Source organism: Thermobia domestica, unplaced genomic scaffold (genome assembly GCF_964235325.1).
Source record: "Thermobia domestica unplaced genomic scaffold, izTheDome1.hap1.1 HAP1_SCAFFOLD_284, whole genome shotgun sequence".
In the NCBI taxonomy this organism is placed as follows: domain Eukaryota; kingdom Metazoa; phylum Arthropoda; class Insecta; order Zygentoma; family Lepismatidae; genus Thermobia; species Thermobia domestica.
The window spans coordinates 216,416-227,098 of NW_027655999.1; positions in this window are offsets into that span (position 1 = coordinate 216,416).

A 10,683-nucleotide genomic window follows, 5' to 3' on the forward strand; every position below is an offset into this window, starting at 1 on the left:
TACTCGACGCATTTTGTTATTGGACAAGATATCTAAATTAGATCTCTTCTTCACTCGCCTGTCTAAGATATCTACCCACTCAGCTTTTTATCTCCTACGGGCCTCATTAGCCATTCCTAGATTGTTATATTTCCTTCGTAGTTCTCCATCCTGGCATGAGACAGATCTTTTGGAACAATATGATGAATCCATCCGACATGGCCTAGAATCTCTTCTAAACTGCTCTCTCACAGATAACTCATGGCTACAAGCATCTCTCCCTGTGGATCACGGAGGTCTAGGAATTCGTCGAGCCCTTGACTTGGCTACTCCATCTTTCCTTTCATCCATGTATAGCTCTATGCCTTTGATCACTTCTCTTCTTCGCCAGGATATTCATCAGGATTCAGAAGCTGAGATAAATGATTGTATCTCCCAGTGGATATCGTGCGGCGGACTTGATCTACCTGATTTTGATAAGAGAAGTTTTCAAACTTCATGGGACGCTCCTCTTATAGACTCCAGATTATCTTCTATTCTTCACTCCTCCACCAATCCTGAAGATAAGGCACGTCTTCTTGCTACTTCTTCCCCTGAAGCAGGTGCCTGGTTACAAGCTATCCCATCTTCATCCCTAGGGCTGCATCTTCCCGACGAAAGTTTTCGAGTCGCTTGTGCGTTACGTTTGGGAGCAGATGTCTGTGAACAACACCAGTGCCCTGCTTGCGGAAGTTTAGTGGATAAGAAAGGTATACATGGCCTATCATGTGTTCACAGTGCTGGCAGATACTCTCGACACTCCACTGTTAACGATCTCATTATGAGAGCCCTCATCTCCTCTGGAACGCCTTCCGTGAGAGAGCCAATAGGGTGTAGTCGCTCTGATGGCAAGAGACCTGACGGAATGTCTTTGGTGCCTTGGAAACGAGGGAAGGCTTTAATATGGGATTTCACTTGTACTGATACCCTAGCCCCCTCTAATCTTCCTTCATCTTCCACAAAAGCTGGGACGGTTGCAACTCGCAGAGAATATGAAAAGAGACGAAAATATAACAACCTCTTGGACAAATACCACTTCGTCACCATAGCCATTGAAACTTGTGGGTCCTGGGGTCAGGAAGGTCTAAACTTCATTAAGGAAGTTGGACACCGCATAACTATTAACACAGAAGACACCCGAGCCTCATCCTATCTTATTCAAAGAATAAGTATGGCTGTGCAAAGAGGGAACGTAGCCGCAATACTAGGAACTCTCCCTCCGGGAAAAGCTTTGGACGAAATTTTCCTTTTGTAATCCATCTCCTCTCACCAAACTCCTTGTGGCATTCACTTCGAAAGTTTCCAATTTTGGACAGAATATTTTATGTTACAGAAATAGCTATATTCCTCATCAAATAATAAGTATATTTGATTGTTAAATTTTAAATGTAAAATAACTAGGCAAAAATCGCTTTATTTGTGATTTATAATATATGGATATAAGATTAATTGTCGTTTTCACGATTGTAAATTATAATACTGTTCTATGTTCTGTGTTTATTGCATCAGTTTTAGTTTCCTATTTAAAAATACTCAAAACATTTTACAATGTATGTACATAAGGAATTTTAAATTAAATATAACGTTTTGTAGTAAATTGACAAATATAAGATGAAAGTTGGAACATTTCGTGTAGAATATACGTATCTTTTCAAGCTCTACTGTTATTTTTATTGATGTAAGAACATTCACCTTTATTGATTTATTGCTTTCCTGTTTTCTTCTAAACAAAGTAAACAACCATGTACGTTTGTACGTTACAGAACTTCTATAATTATATTATTGAACAAAAGATAAATAGAATACAGTACGTACTTTGAGTCGTGAATGAGGTCGTTACGAAAACATTAAAAAATGCATATCAAGGGAAAAAAAAACTAAACAAAATTATTTGTGTAAAGAAATCGTACCTTATTTAAAAAGGAAGTCCACGGTGGCTCAGTGGTGATCTTCCCTCTGGTCTAGTGATTAGCATATGAGTCTTTAGTGTATGAGGTTCCGGCTCCTCGATGTTCCTGTCCCTGTTGTTCTAGGTTACTGAAAAAGCAAGTTAAACGAGTAAAAAGAAAGTAAAATAAGTAGAAACCTAGTAATAAGTAGTTAAACAAATTAATGAAAAAAGTGGTAGAGTGTTCACCTCTGGCGCATGGGGTCCTTGGTTCGATCTCAGCTCGCGCCAAGTGAGCTTTGTGTTGGACAAGCACCGTGTACATTGGTTTTCGCGGGCTTCTCCCATTTTCTTCATTCCATCATTCCATTCATTTGTCATCATCACCGTCTCCTTTAGCTTGGCCGGCATATGCGTGGGACATAAAACTTAAAGATTTCATTTCATTTTTTAAAAGATAGGAAGTCCATCCTTTGCTCTTTCCTAGCTGCAAATTTTTCTTTTACTTGTAATTAAAATCTGAAATGCTGTTAACCGAGTTTTTTTTTTTTTTTTTTTTTTTTTTTTTTTGCAAGAGTCGCTTTATGCCTCCTGCTTGTATAATATATATTTAAAAACTTAATATCGTAGATATATATACAGGGTGTTTCAAAGCAACACCGACAACGTTTGGGAGGTGATTCCTCACACCAAGATAAGACAAAAAGTATAGGCCAACCTGGGTGCACAAATGCATCCTTTCGGGGCTATAGGCTGTCGAAAACATTGTAAATGGACTTAAAAGGTCCATAGCTCCAAAACTATGAAAGATACCGCAGTCGGGCCAAGATTTCACTTAGAAACTAATATGTGTCCTACCCAAAAATCCATTTTTCAGAATCCTAAGGTACTCACACAACATTTTTTATAGACGGAGTTTGGATACGGGCATATAATTTGAAGTACTCACCAACTACCTCTATAAAACTTGATTAAGTACCACAGATTCTGAAACATGGATTTTTGGTTAGGGCACATACTAGTTCCTAAGTGAAGTCTTGACAAGACAACGGTAGGTCCCATAGTTTTGGTGCTATGGACCTTTAAAATTCATTTTTTCATGTTTTCGGCAACCTATAACTCCGGAAGGAAGCATTTGTGCACCCAGGTTGGTCTATACTTTTTGTCTTATCTTGGTCTCAGGAATCACCTTCCAAACGCTTTCGGTGTTGTTTTGAAACAACCTCTATATATATAGAGATAGATATAGATAGATAGATAGATTTATATATATATATAAAATAATATTATATGTTTCATTATGTTAAAATTAAATAAGATTGGGATCCCAGGCCTGGGTAGCATTTAATTCATATATTCTGATTAGCTTGTAAGAAATTATTATTATTGTATATATGCTTGCATATTCCATGTACTTTTTTCTTAGAGATTCGTAAAAACTATTGACAAAAATCTTTGTTTCTCTCTTGCTAGTTTTAGAAACCAGTTTATTTCTGGATGTAGTCAGCCAAGTTTGGAGAGGGATAAGACCGTTTTTTCTTGGAGTATTAATGAAATTTTTGTAAGAGAGGTCAAGCGTCTCTTTGGGTAGTCTCTATAAATACGAGGAAGAGCTGTCCTCCTCATCTTCATTTTTGGCTAGACTTTACGTTCGACGCCTCGAAGATCCTTTTTGTCACAGCTTTATGCTGGCTTTTTTTGCCTTAGTGATGACATTATAGGTTATGTTATGTTTCTTAGAAGTTTAGCACTTTTTCGAGTCTCAGATAAGTGATGCTGAGACAGAAAGTTTCTCAGCTCTTTAAATGAGAGGCTGTATTCCTGTGTAAGATAGGTTTGGTAGGATAGTCCCTAGTTAGGTGTTTCTTTCCTTTCTGAATTATAAGGAATTTTAGTTAGAAGTTATGTTACTATATGTCAGCGTTTCCCAACCTTTCTCAACTTGCGGCACACTACGGTTGTTACTTGGATTCTCGCGGCACACTTATAGATATTATTTTTAGATATTGTTTTATTTGTAAATATAAAACACAGTGGTATTTTTTCTGTGATTATTGATATCCTAACAGAGAAGAAAGCTCTATCACTGGGTTTTTCCCGTGTTAAACCATTATGCTTATTTTTCATAAAATAGAAAACAATTGCAATAAAATATTGAATTCGTTTTTTTTTTAATACGCTTTCTTTTTGAAAACTGTGTCCAACCTTTTACAAAGAAGGAAGATCACTAAATAACGAACAAACAAACAAATCTCTTTTACTTTTAAAACACAAATGTAGGTAATTTGTCGGAAGGATTGAATGATATTTTAAATTTTCAAGTAACGAAATAGTCTGCAACAATAAAGAAGTAATAATGGTCATAACAATGATAACACTTACTTTTTTCAGCATTAGAAATGTACAGAACAGTAACCGGTATGAAACTTAAATTTGTAGATTCCTAGTAATGTGAAATACAAATATATATTTTCCCCTAAGTTTTGCAATTTGATTGCTATAAAATTAATAATTTTGTTTCGATTCCTCGCGGCACACCAGCGGCCCATTCACGGCACATCCGTGTGCCGCGGCACACCGGTTGGGAAACGCTGCTATATGTGGTTTTAATCCTAGTCCTATTTTGGAAATTGGATTTTTCTTGGAGTTTCTCTGAGGCTTTGGTAGCTCTCAGTTAAGTCTGATTCCTACTTGAGGGTCAGCAGCAGGTTAATTTGGTATTTACGGATCCTATGGTTTTTGGGTTCGATTCCCCTTTGAAGGCAGAAGACGTGATCAGCCTGCCGATAGAGTTTATAGGTCTTAGTCTTGAGCGATAGAGATTATACGCCTATATCGTTTTGTTAAACCTCCTAAATTTTAACCAGTTCCATAGTAAGAGACATATTTATTTCCTACTTGAGGAAATACTGCCTAAACCGTAACCCTACCCAATCCTTGTAAATTGATTAGATAGAATCCTTGTTTTGTGGTACTGCCTCTGACAGGGTGTACTACGAATAGGCGTTAGGCCAGGTTTCTGAACGAGTGCTGAAGGTACCTTTGAAAATTCAGGGCTCACTGAAAGGCGTGTAAGTGAATGTGAAGAAGGCGAGTCCGCAGGCCCCAAGATTTAGAGTAACTTTAGTTAAATTAAGGATTTATTTAATGTTATTTAAAGAGATATCAGAGTAGGAGCTATATCTCGAATACGGACTATAGTTTGGAATATAATTTTTCGAAAGCCAAACTTGTGGACTCGATAACTTTTCGAATTAGATTGATTCAAAGTTAAGCAAAAAGGTTTTCTTTCATAAATAAAGCATAGAGAGGAAAGGATTTAAGACTTTTATTAACAGGATATGTTCCCTATGTAATTTCATTGGCTTAAATTTATAACCCTAGACACAACCGGAAACTGATATCCTCTGGGTTAACACGATATTAAAATTTGTATAATAGCTTTATTATATACTCTTTAAAATATGCAAGAGATTTGGAGCATTTATTCTTAAGATAGAGTTAATTAATTGAGGTCGTTTGTAAGGCGGGTTGCCTAACATAATTACCATCTCGCGAGAGAATTACGCTCAGTACCTCATTATTATAATATATATATACCTATTTTTTTCTCTTTCACTTTTCAATAGACAGCATCACTAGTGCAGGTAGTATCTCTTGTGATTTGGTGTTCCCAAGAAAGATCATTGTTCTTTTAGGGTAGGGAAGTATCAGTCTGACTGTGATGAAGTCTTTGGAATATTAAGCAAAGCCTTCAGTAGTTTGGATATTTCAGAAAAGAATTTTTTCGATGTTATTGTGGTAGAAAAATTCCAATAGACTAACTGCTCCTGACATTCTATGAAAACTAGGCAATGTTGTAGCCTATATTATGGGAATTTCGAAACGAAGTTGCTTTACGTTGACAAATGAATAGAAGTCACAAACGTTTAGTGCAATTTCGTCTGGAATTTGCTTGCTGTATCCTGAAAACTTTCCATTACGTAATAAACAGCTCACTACAAGATTGTCAGTAAAACTAAATGTTCGTTTAACATTACTTATAATCAGGGATGAATTCAGGGGGTAGCCCGGGGGGAATCTCCTCCCCCCCGAAGAAAATTCATTCCCTCCGGAGAAACTCTCAAATTTCTGATAGCAGAATGCTGATCCTTTTAACTTATCACTTCCTAGTACTGCTTATAGACGGCATAAGTGGGAATGAACTTGTATTCGCACAATATGGGATATCTATAGCTAAGTTCAAGCCTATAATCAGTTATGACAATATAGAATTCTTACCTTATAGGCTCCATTTAGACTTTTCGGCAGTACACCTTCCGAATGATTCTTGTACTGGATATGAACAAATAGTATCACTTATGCACGATAAAGAACGTCAATTCATTAATAAAGTCAAAGATATAATACCTTGTGATTTTAAAACAGGGTGTTCCAAAAGACCACGACGGATGATCTTTAACCTATTACTTGGACTCGCAAATTTTGGACTTAGTGGATATAGTCTATATGAAGTTCATAAATTAAAATCAGCTATTAGCCAAATGCACGCACAGAATGATTATCTAAATTCTCAAATACAAGAAATTAAGAAAAGTAATTTTGAACTCACACATTTGGTGACGAACTTTTCAGTAGCTGTCGAAAAATTGATAAGCGAAACTCATCATAGTACAGTATTTTGAAATTGATATGTACAACGGCCACAAATGAACGTTATCTGATCGCTCTTCTTAATTTTCAAAATGTAGAACAACACTTTGATACTATAATACAAAGCATTTTTCAAAATAAAGTTAATGACGCTTTAATAAAACCTGCTTTAGCTAAAGAAATGATTAGACAGAATATAAACCTAAGAGGCACACTAATGGAAAGAGATCTTGATTTATTTTATCAATGTTCAAAAACATTTTTAATCTCATTTGACCCAGAATCTGCCAATTTAGACATTATAATACAAACACCAATTGTGCACACTAATGACTATCACATTTTATATAAAATTTATAACAATGGATTTCTAAGACAGTTCATATACGTATTCAAACACCTGAATATGCAATCTGGACGGACCAAGGAATCTATGAGTTGAACTTATCACTATGCCAATCTCATAATATGTTCTCTATATGTAAATTACAGGCACAACCTCGCTCTCAAAAAACAGGCCGTCTATATAATTTAGTTTTTCGAAATACAACTGATAGCTGCCATCTGAAACCTACTTTATCACGGAGAGAGTAATTTTATCTATATACACTCATGGGACTTCATCTTACTACACGTAAATCTGTTAAAATAGCACTCCAAAGAAACCATATGTTAGCCGCTGATGCAGTTAATCGCTCATCAACTTACTTTTTTTAAATATGAAGCATTTCAGCGTATAATAACGGATACTTTAAATTTTCCCACTAGAACATCGGCGAACTTTACATTAATATATAGGAAATTACCAGAAAACCCAAATTTGAACTTCACTTACAATTTTCAAAATCTACAACGTACCATTACTTCCATGAATTCCTTACTCCAACATGAACAAACCTTTTTGCTGGATAAGATGCCGGAATTTCATCTCTCCAATGCATTCCCATGGACCATATTTGCAATTGCTACCCTCATTATTATATTATTGATTGGACATGGCATATTTTTATATTTTGTTTATAAACGCCTTATTCAGAGCAACGCTTCATAAACATTTTATTTTATAAAGGATTTCCAATAATAACCAATCTTAATTTGATTTTTTCTCTTCTTCCAGTATGGAATATCTTTATATCTCAGTGTCAATAGCAGCTTTTTTAAATACTTCTAACTCTTATCATTTTATATAGATTATATATCCGTCTTCGCTCGTTACCAAAAATATCCAAAACGCCTCGTTTAGAAATATCTCCTCCAATTCCGATGGACACATTTAATACCAATAATTTAACTATGGAGCAACCGACATTACACGCTCCAACACCACTCACTATAAGTGAACTAATATATGTGTATTAAGGCAAAGCTTAAAACAGCCCTACCTCGAGGGAAATGAAGTGACATATACTATGCACCGATCCTGCCTGTGATTAGGGACTAACTGTTAAGTGCTTTCTTCCGCTACCTTATTGCTGCTCCGAAAAGTGATTTTTTTCAGTGTTGCAAGTGTTATTAATGTTTTTAGTGATTTTTTGTGTGTGATACCTCAGTGTTGCCAACCCTCATATGAAGAAAAATAACCCTTCGGCTTATTTTTTAAACAAGCCAGGGGGGTGTAATATCCTATGTGATGTCGTAAACAAGCAATTCCACTCATCAATGTTTACAAATACCACCACATGGTTCGGCAAGAGGATCTCCCACCAGAGGGACCTATAATCACATGCAGACGACGGCTTCTGGCCCCTCCCACGGAGCAGAAGACGACATCGGAGCAGCAGCGCCACCCAAAAGACCCTATAAAATGGATGGACGAAGGCAACTCGACACCAGTTTTCTGGTAACCCTCCTTTAGTCTGCTACGGGACTCTTGGAGTAACCTAACCCCAGGCCTCTAGTCTGCTACGGGACTACGCCTATCCCATCTCCTGGCTTAGCCTGCTATGGGGCTCTGTCTGGGAATCCTAATCTCAGCCGCTTAGCCTGCTACGGGGCTCTGTTGGCCACTTAACCCGCCTCTGCTTGCTACGGCGCATTGGTTCCTTAATTCCACTCCTCTTAGCCTGCTACGGGGCTCTGTTGGAGATCCTGTCTGCGACCTTACGGTCAAAGACCACCTATAACTAACCTTGATTCTAGAGAGATTAATTTGTACAGTATTTTGTGAAAATACTTTATAGTGGAAGTTTTATAATAAAACTGGTAGTGGGAGTCGATTCCGGACGCTCTTTTTATTAACTGCTCTACCCCAAAGATCCTATATGAGACAAAGTTTTACAATACATACATACTTGTATGCATATACATAGGCCTACTTGTATACATACTTGTATTATACATACTTGTTAATAAGATTATAGAAAGTTTGTTCATATTGTAAGTACATAAGTATTTTCTCATATACGTAGATGTGTATGCGTGTGTATACATATAAATGTATTCTTATTTTGAAGGAGAAATTGAAAGGACGGAAAGAGCGGTACATTGAAACCCTTGGTTTGCTATTAATGCGTCAGGTAACTCTAATCAAGAAGTTGTGTAAGTTAGAAGCGGAACAGAAGAACAAAGTTCCTGAGCTGGTAAGACATGATATAAAATAGATAACTGTGAACTTGTCATTTTTATTGCAGCATTCAGAGTGAATAGTAACGTTGAATGCTGCAGAATCGAAAATTACAAAATACTATATATTACTATTATTTATAACCATACACAATTTCATAGACCAGGGCCGGTTCTAGGCATGTTTTAAGTGTAAGCAAACAATATTTAAACTCCTCCCACCCAAATGATAATAGAAGAGTAGAAAGTTGTAATGAACAAAAATTCCTCCAAAAATTGTTACAATTGCAAATTTCTTGAATATACACGTTCTCTCTCTATGAATATTAACGAAAAATGGCAAAAATTATAACTAATTGACAGTGGATGAATTCTGAACAAAGTTTCATTTTTAATAATTAATAACATTTTTAATTAAATAAGCACAAAACCAACTAAGATTTATACCTAAGATGTATTCTGACAAGTCCAATTGCATCGTAAGAGTCGAAACAGAATAAAACTCATGAGCTTCAAAGTTTAACACGGGTTTGATTTTGACAAAGAGTTATGCTCTTATGCTTCATTAAAAGCATATTTACATGCTAATTAGCATAATTTCTCGTTTTCTTTGTTATCTGAAAAGTTCATATTATAAAGACACTGCTCTGCTTTGAATTTGACAAAATATTTAATTATTGCATCCGCATACATTTCATTGAGTATGCCATTATCAATGGTCATCGAAGCTAGTCCATTTAATCGTCTTGAGATATAGTTAATCTCAAATAATTCTCGATTAATTTTAGCTAAACTTGTTTAATATTCAACAAACGACAAATATGTATGAATTAATCGATATCTAATTTGTCTTCGATCCAATGACAGAACTTCAAAATCGGATCTCCCCGCAAATATTATTTTCAGGGCCCCTTAGGCCTATAAAATACTTAAGTCCTTTCACGTCTCTTTCCAACATAGACGTTCGAAATCAAGCAGTGAGTAACACAATGTAAACAAAAGTACTGGCACACCCAAGATTTGTCTTTTGAGTCCGAAGATTTTTCGGAGTAGCCTGCAAAATGCAAATAATTTTGTGTATTTTGCCCCCTGAAATTGTGTTAATTTTCTTAAAAAATTAAAAATTTTGGGAAATCCAGACTCTCGAACCACCTCCGTTGGTGCATTCTTGAAAACAAGTAACTAACAAGTCAAAACTCTACATGGCATTAGGACTATTACCAAATGTTTAAAACTATGTCTCCATCTAAATTTAACACAAGAAAATTGATTATTACTGTAATGATTGTTACACTGTTATAATACAACGAGCATAACGCTGCTGTGATTGACAATGAGAGTTCTGAAGAAAAAGTGTTACTTATAATCAGGGCCCGGATCTTGTTGACAAGTCAACTTTCTTCTGTTACGCATAGGAGAAGGCAAGTTCAAGTAAAAACGTTATCTATCAACTCTAGGTTCTAAAAATATAGATTTTTAGGATCAACTTTTGGTCCCTTTTTGCTGTTTTGAAATTTCAGGTCATTTTAAAATATTTTAAGGTAACTTTTAGGTCACTTATG